This window comes from Xiphias gladius, unplaced genomic scaffold (genome assembly GCF_016859285.1).
Source record: "Xiphias gladius isolate SHS-SW01 ecotype Sanya breed wild unplaced genomic scaffold, ASM1685928v1 HiC_scaffold_294, whole genome shotgun sequence".
Lineage (NCBI taxonomy): Eukaryota > Metazoa > Chordata > Actinopteri > Istiophoriformes > Xiphiidae > Xiphias > Xiphias gladius.
In genome coordinates this window covers 2,369-14,282 of record NW_024401964.1, presented here as the reverse complement: position 1 = coordinate 14,282, position 11,914 = coordinate 2,369, and the positions used below count along the sequence as shown (strand labels likewise).

General features: G+C 38.0%; 1 long non-coding RNA gene across 1 annotated transcript; it reads left to right on the top strand.

Moving 5' to 3' along the window:
- The first annotated feature begins 4,002 nt into the window (after window positions 1–4,002).
- Window positions 4,003–10,191, top strand: LOC120787598. The gene is made up of 3 exons (XR_005706986.1): window positions 4,003–4,365; window positions 9,472–9,544; window positions 9,660–10,191. It is a non-coding gene; the product is annotated as an uncharacterized LOC120787598 (long non-coding RNA).
- The last annotated feature ends 1,723 nt before the right edge of the window (window positions 10,192–11,914 follow it).

Sequence of the window (11,914 nt, the reverse complement as noted above, 5' to 3'; positions counted from 1 at the left end):
ACCTCCTACCCAATATGTGTTGGGACAGACAGCAGTCCCCCTGAAGACTTGAACAGCAAAAGCCCTTACGATGGATGTGTGTAAATAAAGTTGAATGTGTTTTCTTGAGCTAGAAGCACATGCAACTTGACTCATCATCACAAGCTTCAGATTCAAGTTTAAGATAGGAATGAGAAGACCTATCAAAACAGCTGCAGGGACAGAGTCAGAGCAAGAAATACTACTGATCCACCAATCAGAGGCAGTTCAACAAGGAAGAACAGCCTGATAGAAGAGGCAGGAAAAGACAGGATCAGCAAGACAGGGGCCAGTGAAGATATTAACCCCACCTACAATTTCTCCCAGCTATCCAGACCAGCCAGAGGTGGACAGAGTGGAAAACATGTACCTGTTCATTAAGGATCAAAATCTGTCATTTTACACCCTGTAGACATTTACAGTATACAAGGTTTAAATATGAGTTTTTGACCTTTTTAGAATGATAATGAATCACTGCCACAGACCTTACATAAAAGCTAAAAAATATTTTTGTATTTTGTTCTGGGAAAAAAGTTTCAACAAACGAAATGTTCTCGTTTCTTTGTCAGCTCTCTCGTCTGTTTCAACTTACAAGCCAGGTTTATAAATTCAAATTGAATACATTTGAATATGTGATTGAAATGTAACTGTTAGTTTAATCACATTAAGTCAAGTAAATTCCACCAGGGTTAGAAGCTGAGACAGACACAACAGTTAATGCTACTCTACTAACCGAAGCAAAAAAGTCATATCCTGGTCTTGATTGTAATTTTGACCAAAGATGTGGTTACTGTGTTCTGGCTTTAGAGGGCAGCATAGTTGGATACCTCATCCAGATTCTTTTATTTAAAAAAAAAAAAGAAGCTTTGGCTGATGGATGATGTTACCCACCAGCTGGGTGAAACGGAATTTACATTAAACAAGATTTTCTCCTTGGCAATAAAATATAGAGTGGTACAGCCTCTTTTCGATCAATTCATGCGCCTGCATCATAATTTGCCTGACTCCTGTTTAAATGTTAGACGATGGTGGAGGCGGGGCCCCCCTGCAGCTACCTCACCTGCTGTCACCCTTCCTTCAGTGGGGCAGGTGAATTATTGATAAAGTATGAGGAGACGGGTTTGGTGTGAAGGCTGCCACACACACACTCCTACCCTACCAAGACACACACAAACCCCCGCCTCTTAAAACCACTTAAGATGACACAATTGAATTGTACAGTTGAAAGTAGGCGTGAGCTTCTGGTGATCACATGGCAGGACAGCGGAGGAGTGGGTTCATGATTAAATAATTATTCACTGGTAGATGAATCAATTTAGTCTGAGAAAACTATAAATCCAATGAAACAGATCAAGACATAATTGATATTCTTTGGACAAAGTGCAGCAGTGAAGAGGTTTACAATTGAAGAACAAATGAGCAAAGACATCAGCCCGTAGTTTCAATAGGAGCCTATCATGACTCAAAGTCCAAAGGTAAAGGAAGTGCTAAAACATTCTATCTCAGTAGATTCATATTCTGGAAAATGTTCAGGCACAAACAAGGACTAAAAACAGCCTTTCCAGAGCATCTTGCTTGTACTTCATGTAGGATCTTTGGCCATGATACAACGAAAAATGTAAACCATTTGGAAATCAATAATGGAGAAAATCTGTATATGACAGAAGAAAATCAGAATGTTAAACATGTTATTTCTGTGGTTTGTTTAGTGATGTTTAATGATATTTATTTTGGAGTACACTACAACCATTAACAATACAGTTTTCCAAGAAGATAAAGGGGTTTTGCAAGGAAAAAAAAGGTTTTTCTTGATTATTACTACATGAAAAAGGTAGCAAATAAAGTAGAAATGTTTATTTTTCCCAAAACCCAATAGACACTGCCCCCCCTCAGCACCACCACCTAAATTAATGAACTCAGAAATAAACAGAAAGGGAGGTATACAGACAAACCTAATAATAATTAAGACCACAAAAGTACAACAAAATAGGAGAATTAAATGTGGACTCTTAAACATTAGATCGCTCCCATCTAAAGCTGTATTATTAAATCTAATGGAGGACTCCTATGCTAACTGTAGTCCCTCCGAACTGTTTCTACTTGTTGGTAGTGCTGCTGGCTCAATGAGAATTACACTCAACTCTATTGCCCCCATGGTTTAACTCCCAAACCCGCATATTAAAGCATAGTACGCGAAAACTTGAAAGGAACTGGACGAATCCTGCTTAGCCTGGCATGATAGTCTTAAAACATATAAGTAAGGCTCTCTGTAATGCCAGAGCAGCCTATTACTCATCTTTAATGGAGGAAAATAAAAAACAACCCTAGGTTTTTTTCAGCACTGTAGCCAGGCTGAGAGAGAGTCATAGCTCTATTGCTGAATGTATTCCTACCGCTCTCAGTAGTGACGATTTCATGAAATTCTTTAATGATAAAATTCTAACTATTAGAGACAAATTTCACCACCTCCTGCCCCCTCAACCGGCATGGATTTATCTTCAAACACAGGAACCTTAGAAACAGCTTTAAAACCCGATACATACTTAGACAGTTTCTCTCCCATCGACCTTCGCCAACCACCTTCAACAACGTCTTCATCTAAACCATCAACCTCTTAGACCCTTCCCAACTAAGGAAGTTTTACCTCTAGTTGGCACCTCTTTACTAGATATAATCAATCTGTCTTTATTAACTAGCTATGTACTGCAGTCCTTTAAAGTAGCTGTAATTAAACCTTAACCTTGTCAATAATTAGGCCTAGGTTGCCAGGTGACTTCTCATGATGCCCCGAGCTCCTCTCTCCTCCTCTCCCTCTCCATCTTTACACATTCATATCCCATCAATGCTCGTTACTAACTTGACTTCTTCTCTCTCCTGTAGATTTGTCCATTCTCATCGCTCTCCTCTCTCCTGCTCAACACGCACTGCTTCAATTATCATTATTATTTTTATATGTAGTCTGATTATTATTATTATTATCATTATTATTAGTCTTATTATTATGATACAGCTGTATTAGGAACGTGGATTGTGCCATGTTCTCTTTCCTCCTGCTCTCTCTCTCTCTCTCTGGGTCTCTGTAAATACAACTATAAACGGTCTATACCTGCTCTATATGAAAGGTGCCCTGAGATAACTTCTGGTATGATGTGGGGCTATATAAATAATTTGAATTTATTTTCCCTTAAAGTTTTTCAAAAGTTGGGGTGGTCAAAATGGAGTCAGAGGTGGGCAAGACATTTAGACCCAGTATGGGTCAAGACTCAAAATCACTGGAACCTACGATTCCCATAATGCTACTTAATTACTTTTTCTGTTAGATCCTCCATAACTGGCCAATGCCCCTTTAAACTCTGTTAAACACCAGTTTCTGAGGCAGTTGTTGGTCAGCTTGCATCTGACAAAACAAAATAAATAATTTCTCCCCCTGATACACAGGCTAGGATCCTGAGACACCAGGACATTAAGCAGCTCCCAGAGGTTCTTTGGTGCTTTGACCACATTTGCACTGCTGCAGCTTTTGGTCTGTCCCTTGTGGCCTGTGCATCTGGCACGGCTAGAGAGCACCCAGGTAGCGTCTTGCACCGGGGCCCATGCAGACATGCTGCACCATGAATATGGTTGGCTGAGGAGTTATTATTGTGGATTTGTAAATAGTTTGTTTCATCCTGGTACACAGGTCAGTGTTTTTGGTGCGTCTCACACCTTTCTTTATTTCTTTATGCTGGCCTGTGTGTCTGGTATGGTGGAAAGCATGAGGAGCTGCCAAGAACTTTTGAGATAGGGGCTCTCTTGAAAGAGATCCCCCAAACAGGATGAATTGGAAACACTAAATTGCCTGTGCCCTGTTCAGGGTTTACCTCACCTCCTACCCAATATGTGTTGGGACAGACAGCAGTCTCCCTGAAGACTTGAACAGCAAAAGCACTTACGATGGATGTCTGAAAATAAAGTTGAATGTGTTTTCTTGAGCTAGAAGCACATGCAACTTGACTCATCATCACAAGCTTCAGATTCAAGTTTAAGATAGGAATGAGAAGACCTATTAAAACAGCTGCAGGGACAGAGTCAGAGCAAGAAATACTACTGATCCACCAATCAGAGGCAGTTCAACAAGGAAGAACAGCCTGATAGAAGAGGCAGGAAAAGACAGGATCAGCAAGACAGGGGCCAGTGAAGATATTAACCCCACCTACAATTTCTCCCAGCTATCCAGACCAGCCAGAGGTGGACAGAGTGGAAAACATGTACCTGTTCATCAAGGATAAGAATCTGGGACACCAAGATGTCTTTACTTATAAAGGATTTTGACTTTGATTTGAAACCTCACCAAGAATGAAGAAATTGGTAAGTATTCCTTGAAAAAGCATCTAAAAGTTAAAATATATTGTGTTTATAGTGTGGTAGCCCCTTCTACATACATTTTCTTACATTTACTTTCAGCTCTCTCGTCTGTTTCAACTTACAAGCCAGGTTCATAAATTCAAATTGAATACATTTGAATATATGATTGAAATGTAACTGTTAGTTTAATCACATTAAGTCAAGTAAATTCCACCAGGGTTAGAAGCTGAGACAGACACAACAGTTAATGCTACTCTACTAACCGAAGCAAAAAGTCATATCCTGGTCTTGATTGTAATTTTGACCAAAGATGTGGTTACTGTGTTCTGGCTTTAGAGGGCAGCATAGTTGGATACCTCATCCAGATTCTTTTATTTAAAAAAAAAGAAGCTTTGGATGATGGATGATGTTACCCACCAGCTGGGTGAAACGGAATTTACATTAAACAAGATTTTCTCCTTGGCAATAAAATATAGAGTGGTACAGCCTCTTGTCGATCAATTCATGCGCCTGCATCATAATTTGCCTGACTCCTGTTTAAATGTTAGACGATGGTGGAGGCGGGGCCCCTGCAGCTACCTCACCTGCTGTCACCCTTCCTTCAGTGGGGCAGGTGAATTATTGATAAAGTATGAGGAGAAGGGTTTGGTGTGAAGGCTGCACACACACTCCTACCCTACCAAGACACACACACAAACCCCGCCTCTTAAAACCACTTAAGATGACACAATTGAATTGTACAGTTGAAAGTAGGCGTGAGCTTCTGGTGATCACATGGCAGGACAGCGGAGGAGTGGGTTCATGATTAAATAATTATTCACTGGTAGATGAATCAATTTAGTCTGAGAAAACTATAAATCCAATGAAACAGATCAAGACATAATTGATATTCTTTGGACAAAGTGCAGCAGTGAAGAGGTTTACAATTGAAGAACAAATGAGCAAAGACATCAGCCCGTAGTTTCAATAGGAGCCTATCATGACTCAAAGTCCAAAGGTAAAGGAAGTGCTAAAAACATTCTATCTCAGTAGATTCATATTCTGGAAAATGTTCAGGCACAAACAAGGACTAAAACAGCCTTTCCAGAGCATCTTGCTTGTACTTCATGTAGGATCTTTGGCCATGATACAACGAAAAATGTAAACCATTTGGAAATCAATAATGGAGAAAATCTGTATATGACAGAAGAAAATCAGAATGTTAAACATGTTATTTCTGTGGTTTGTTTAGTGATGTTTAATGATATTTATTTTGGAGTACACTACAACCATTAACAATACAGTTTTCCAAGAAGATAAAGGGGTTTTGCAAGGAAAAAAAAGGTTTTTCTTGATTATAACTACATGAAAAAGGTAGCAAATAAAGTAGAAATGTTTATTTTCCCAAAACCCAATAGACACTGCCCCCTCAGCACCACCACCTAAATTAATGAACTCAGAAATAAACAGAAAGGAGGTATACAGACAAACCTAATAAAATTAAGACCACAAAAGTACAACAAAATAGGAGAATTAAATGTGATTAAATCGCCCATCTAAAGCTGTATTATTAAATCTAATGGAGGACTCCTATGCTAACTGTAGTCCCTCCGAACTGTTTCTACTTGTTAGTAGTGCTGCTGGCTCAATGAGAATTACACTCAACTCTATTGCCCCCATGGTTTAACTCCCAAACCCGCATATTAAAGCATAGTACGCGAAAACTTGAAAGGAACTGGGCGAATCCTGCTTAGCCTGGCATGATAGTCTTAAAACATATAAGTAAGGCCCTCTGTAATGCCAGAGCAGCCAATTACTCATCTTTAATGGAGGAAAATAAAAACAACCCCTAGGTTTCTTTTTCAGCACTGTAGCCTGGGTGAGAGAGTCATATCACTATTGCTGAATGTATTCCTACCGCTCTCAGTAGTGACGATTTCATGAAATTCTTTAATGATAAAATTCTAACTATTAGAGACAAAATTCACCACCTCCTGCCCCTCAACCGGCATGGATTTATCTTCAAACACAGGAACCTTAGAAACAGCTTTAAAACCCGATACAGACAGTTTCTCTCCCATCGACCTTCGCCAACCACCTTCAACAACGTCTTCATCTAAACCATCAACCTCTTAGACCCCTTCCCAACTAAGGAAGTTTTACCTCTAGTTAGCACCTCTTTACTAGATATAATCAACCTGTCTTTATTAACTAGCTATGTACTGCAGTCCTTTAAAGTAGCTGTAATTAAACCTTAACCTTGTCATTAATTAGGCCTAGGTTGCCAGGTGACTTCCCATGATGCCCCGAGCTCCTCTCTCCTCCTCTCCCTCTCCATCTTTACACATTCATATCCCATCAATGCTCGTTACTAACTTGACCTCTTCTCTCTCCTGTAGATTTGTCCATTCTCATCTCTCTCCTCTCTCCTGCTCAACACGCACTGCTTCAATTATCATTATTATTTTTATATGTAGTCTGATTATTATTATTATTATCATTATTATTAGCCTTATTATTATGATACAGCTGTATTAGGAACGTGGATTGTGCCATGTTCTCTTTCCTCCTGCTCTCTCTCTTTCTCTCTCTCTCTCTCTCTCTCTGGGTCTCTGTAAATACAACTATAAACGGTCTATACCTGCTCTATATGAAAGGTGCCCTGAGATAACTTCTGGTATGATATGGGGCTATATAAATAATTTGAATTTATTTTCCCTTAAAGTTTTTCAAAAGTTGGGGTGGTCAAAATGGAGTCAGAGGTGGGCAAGACATTTAGACCCAGTATGGGTCAAGACTCAAAATCACTGGAACCTACGATTCCCATAATGCTACTTAATTACTTTTTCTGTTAGATCCTCCATAACTGGTCAATGCCCCTTTAAACTCTGTTAAACACCAGTTTCTGAGGCAGTTGTTGGTCAGCTTGCATCTGACAAAACAAAATAAATAATTTCTCCCCCTGATGCACAGGCTAGGATCCTGAGGCAGCTGTTAACGAAGCAACCATGGCCTACGAGAACGGATGTGTACAAACACATATAGAGACGTTTAGACACACACACACACGCACACGCCAGCTATGATCACTTCAGCTTTCATATGGTCATACACTCTTTAACAAACATTCACACTTACAAAAGGGGGGGGGGCAAGAATTAAGACAACAGGCTTATGAACTACACTGTCAACAGGTCTCACTACTTTAAGAGGGGGACTCTCAACAACACAAGGAGACAGAGCAAACAATGGCAGGGAATCGCGTGACATTGACGTTTTATGTGCTGTGACAGCATTGGATCTTGTCATTTTATGACAGCATATGGGTGTGCAGTAGGCTTATCTGAGAGTTTCCTACACACCTTTAAACTTTCAATCTCCTTAGACTTTAATTTGTTTTTACCCAATTTAAAGGAATAGTCTGATATTTTGGGAGCTTAGCATAAAGGGAAACAGCTAGTCTGGCGATACCCAAGTCTGCCTACCAGTACATCTACAGCTCACTAATCCTAATGACACGTTACATCTTGTTCCTTTAATTCGTGCAAAACTGTCATTTGGCCAGGAGTTATGAGCCAGTCCATTTCTTGGCCATTCTCCTGTAAAACGGAAAATGGTATTTTTTTTTTTTTTTACACATAGGTTTTTGTACGGTTTGAACAAATAAGATGTGTTATTAGAATTAGTGAACTTTAGAGGTGCCGGTAGGCAGATTTTGTTATCATTGGACAGATCCAGGCTAGCTGCTTCCCTGGATTTCCAGTCATTAAGCTACGCTACGCTAACTAGCTCATGCTACATATTTAGCATACAGACATCAGAGTAGTATCGATCTTCTCACCTCACAACAAGAACGCAAATATGCGTATTTCCTAAAATGTCAGACTATTCCTGTAAAGACTTTGGTTGGTATTAAATATTATGTACAGTGATGATATTACTCATGTCACACAAAAACTAAATTGCATGAAATGTGTAGGCCTATTTGTAGGCTAGTTGAATAAAGCAAAAGTATTTATGTGACTGGTAAACAAAGCTTTTGTGCTATTTCCACCTGTTCAGTAGATGTAAAGTGATCAAATTTATTTCCATATACACGTAAAATTTTCAGACCTGGATAATAAGCCACTGTATGTGTGTGTTTAAGCATTTGATCCAGTCATACCAAAAAAAAAAAAGAAAAAAACTTACGACAAACTACAGGCTGATCTGAAGGGATAGAACACATAATAAAAAATGTTTAAAAACAGACAACATTGAATCTCAATGAAACAAATAAAAGACATGATATGATTGGACCCTGAGATCCCGCTTAACCCCCTCCCATTAGGTCTAATCCCCTTCCCTCGAAAAAATTACACAAGAGAGAAAAGAAAAGACAACAACAACAACTACTACAACAACAACATCAAAAAAGGACGGGAAAAAGTGTCCGTCACTAAATCTTCAAAGGTCATCTTCATTCACACAGATTTTTTTAATCAAGTTTTTTTTATATGGTATATACTTTTTTAGCGTCAATAGCTTCATCTTTAACAGTTAAACGATAAAAGATCTGGCAATGAGAAGGGAGGATGGAGGGTTTACACACAACTCGACACACAAATGAGCATCTAAAGAGAATGAGATAATGGTGGTGTGATGATGAGTGGAAGGGAAGTAAAACATCTCCCAGAAGAAGACGTTAGCTAGTGGCCAATGGCATGAGTAGCTCCACAGAGTTAGAGTTAATGTTATTATTATTGTTGTCAAGCGTGAATAAATAAAAGGACTGCCATAAGCGCTTGGACCCCCCCAACCCCAACCCCTTTCTTCTTCAGGCTCGGACACTGAAAATAATGATACAAAAACTCCACAAAGAGCTCATGAGTTGAGTAAGTTGTGTCCAAATGTACCAACCTCATTTCCCACATCAAAAAATAAACCAGACGGTTTACTATTACCTTCCTTCTGCCCCTTGTCTCGACTAGACGAGACAGCATCCGCTGAACCCTCTCAACTAAAAAGATAACTATGCATTTATTGTATGTCCTCATCAAAATGTATATAATGATAAATAATTTTTATTTTTACATAATTTTGATGAAATTATTTAATGTTATTTCCCCTTATCTGTCATTTGTCTTCTAGAAGGACGAGAGGAGTTGAAGGAAGATGGAAACAGCAGGCTGAGTGAACCTTCTGATTTAAAAAGATTTTACGAGTATACATTTATTTCAGGCTATTATTTAAAATTCATATATAGTTGAATACTTCACCTGTTGGGTTGCTGAGGTTATTAACTGGTATCCTCTTTGTCTGTCTTTATCCATTTCCAGTGAGGACAAGCGGCCCTAGATGTCCACCTCATCTGCTGCAGCAGCAGCATCATCAGAGACCGTTTGCTGTCCTGAAGATCATCAGGACAAGTGGGATTCAAACTCATTTCCAGGGGAGATTGGGACCTGAATACAGCCTTCAAAGGTTTAAAAAATGTGTAATTAATGAGAAAGAAAGAAAGACACAAAGTTTATGCATTATTTGATAAAAGTGCTTGCTAAATGTTTATGACCTGGTTTGACACTGAAAATGATGATATAGGAATTCCTCAAAGAGCTCCTGAGTTGAGTAAGTGGTGTCAAAATGTACCAACCTCATTGCCTACATCAGTAAACCAGACGGAAATGATTTTATTCTGTTAAGTGGCTGCGTTCTTGAACACACTGTGTTTTTTTTACAGCACTAATATCATCTCAGCTGGATATTTTCTCAAAACTGAATGGAAAATAAAAGAATTATTTGCAAGACTAAAACTACATTAAACAGCGTTTTTAAATAAAAGTAAAATAGTGACAAACTGGCAACTTGTTTATGTGTCCCATGCCTGGTCCCAACAAGAACAAGTTGATGAAGGTATAAAAGTTATGATATATGAAAAACAACCAACTGGAAAAAGGGGGATCAAGTTTAAAGGTGCTCAGCCAAACTGTGTAACATTTACAGTATACAGGGTGTAAAATGATAATTTTATACCTTTTTAGGCTGATAATGAATCACTGTTACAGACCTTACATAAAAGCTAAAAAATATTTTTGTATTTTGTTCTGGGAAAATAGTTTCAACAAACAAAATGCGCTCTTGTTTCTTTGTCAGCTCTCTCTTCTGTTTACACAGTAACGCAGGAATCCATCCATCCTTTCCTGTAATCCCTTCTACGCAGGAGGAGTCTGAATTAGATGCAGGAATGGGAGCCTCCACCACTCATAGTGAAAACATTCAGTTACAGAATGTAAATACACTGAATATCTGTTGCTGAAAAAATGCAGAAAACAAGCTTTTATTTCCTGAAAATATGAAGGACTATAAATCCTTCACAGTAACATTAGACAAGTTGTTACTACTGAAAATAAGCAATTAACCATTTCAGTTAAATATATTTTAAAATGATGATGATTATTATTATTATTATATATTATTATCATATATTATTATATCATATATTATATTTGTAATGGGAAATGTTTTATTTCTTTTTTTATTCATTGCTACTTATCATTGATTAAACCTGTTGAACTATGTTCTTTTAATGTAAAGGGATGCTATGTTCTCTGAACTTAGGATTGTTTGAATGAACCGTATATACTGATTATAACAAATAAATGCTGGTCTGAACCGGCTGTACATTTGTGCAGATTCGAGGACAGAGTGTGGAATTTCACCTGTTTATTCGTGCTGACGACAACGGCTACGTGACCATCACTGTATATAAGGATTTGTCTTATAGTTGGCACGTGTGCAGACTCTGAAACCTCAGTGGTGGAAAGAGTGCTGCACCCTATTCGGCCGAATAGATAGACTCTTGTCTCTGTCTGATGATCATTGCTGAATACTGATGGTTGTTCTCTTTAATTCGACTTGATATTCTGTAATAAATCATTTTAATCTTCATAGACTTATTGTTGTTCTTTGTTACTCACCTAAAGGCCTTTCTACCCTAACAATATTATTATTATTATTATTATTATTATTATTATTATTATTATTATTATTAAATGTATACAGGTAACGTTTAGCTTTGCATAAAACAGATAATAAGAAAATTTTTAATTTGGTTTCTGTAAGTACACTGAATATCTGTTGCTGAAAAAAATGCAGAAAACAAGCTTTTATTTCCTGAAAATATGAAGGACTATAAATCCTTCACAGTAACATTAGACAAGTTGTTACTACTGAAAATAAGCAATTAACCATTTCAGTTAAATATATTTTAAAATTATTATCATTATTATTAAATGTATACAGGTAAGGTTTAGCTTTGCATAAAACAGATAATAATAAAATGTAATATTTAACATTTGGTTTCTGTAAGTACACTGAAGTCATGGTGATGAGTGACGTGTTGAGCTGTCTCTATAAAAGCAGAGCCCACAGTTCTATATCCATTCTCCACCTGAGCGCTGACAGAAGCAGAACTCTTGTGAAGTGAAACTCTTCAACCTTGAAGCCAAGTGCTGCCTTGTTGCGAAGACTGTGACAACCCTCACTTAATAAAACAGCCTTTGACCTGTGGACATCTTCAGGAACCAGCTGTGGA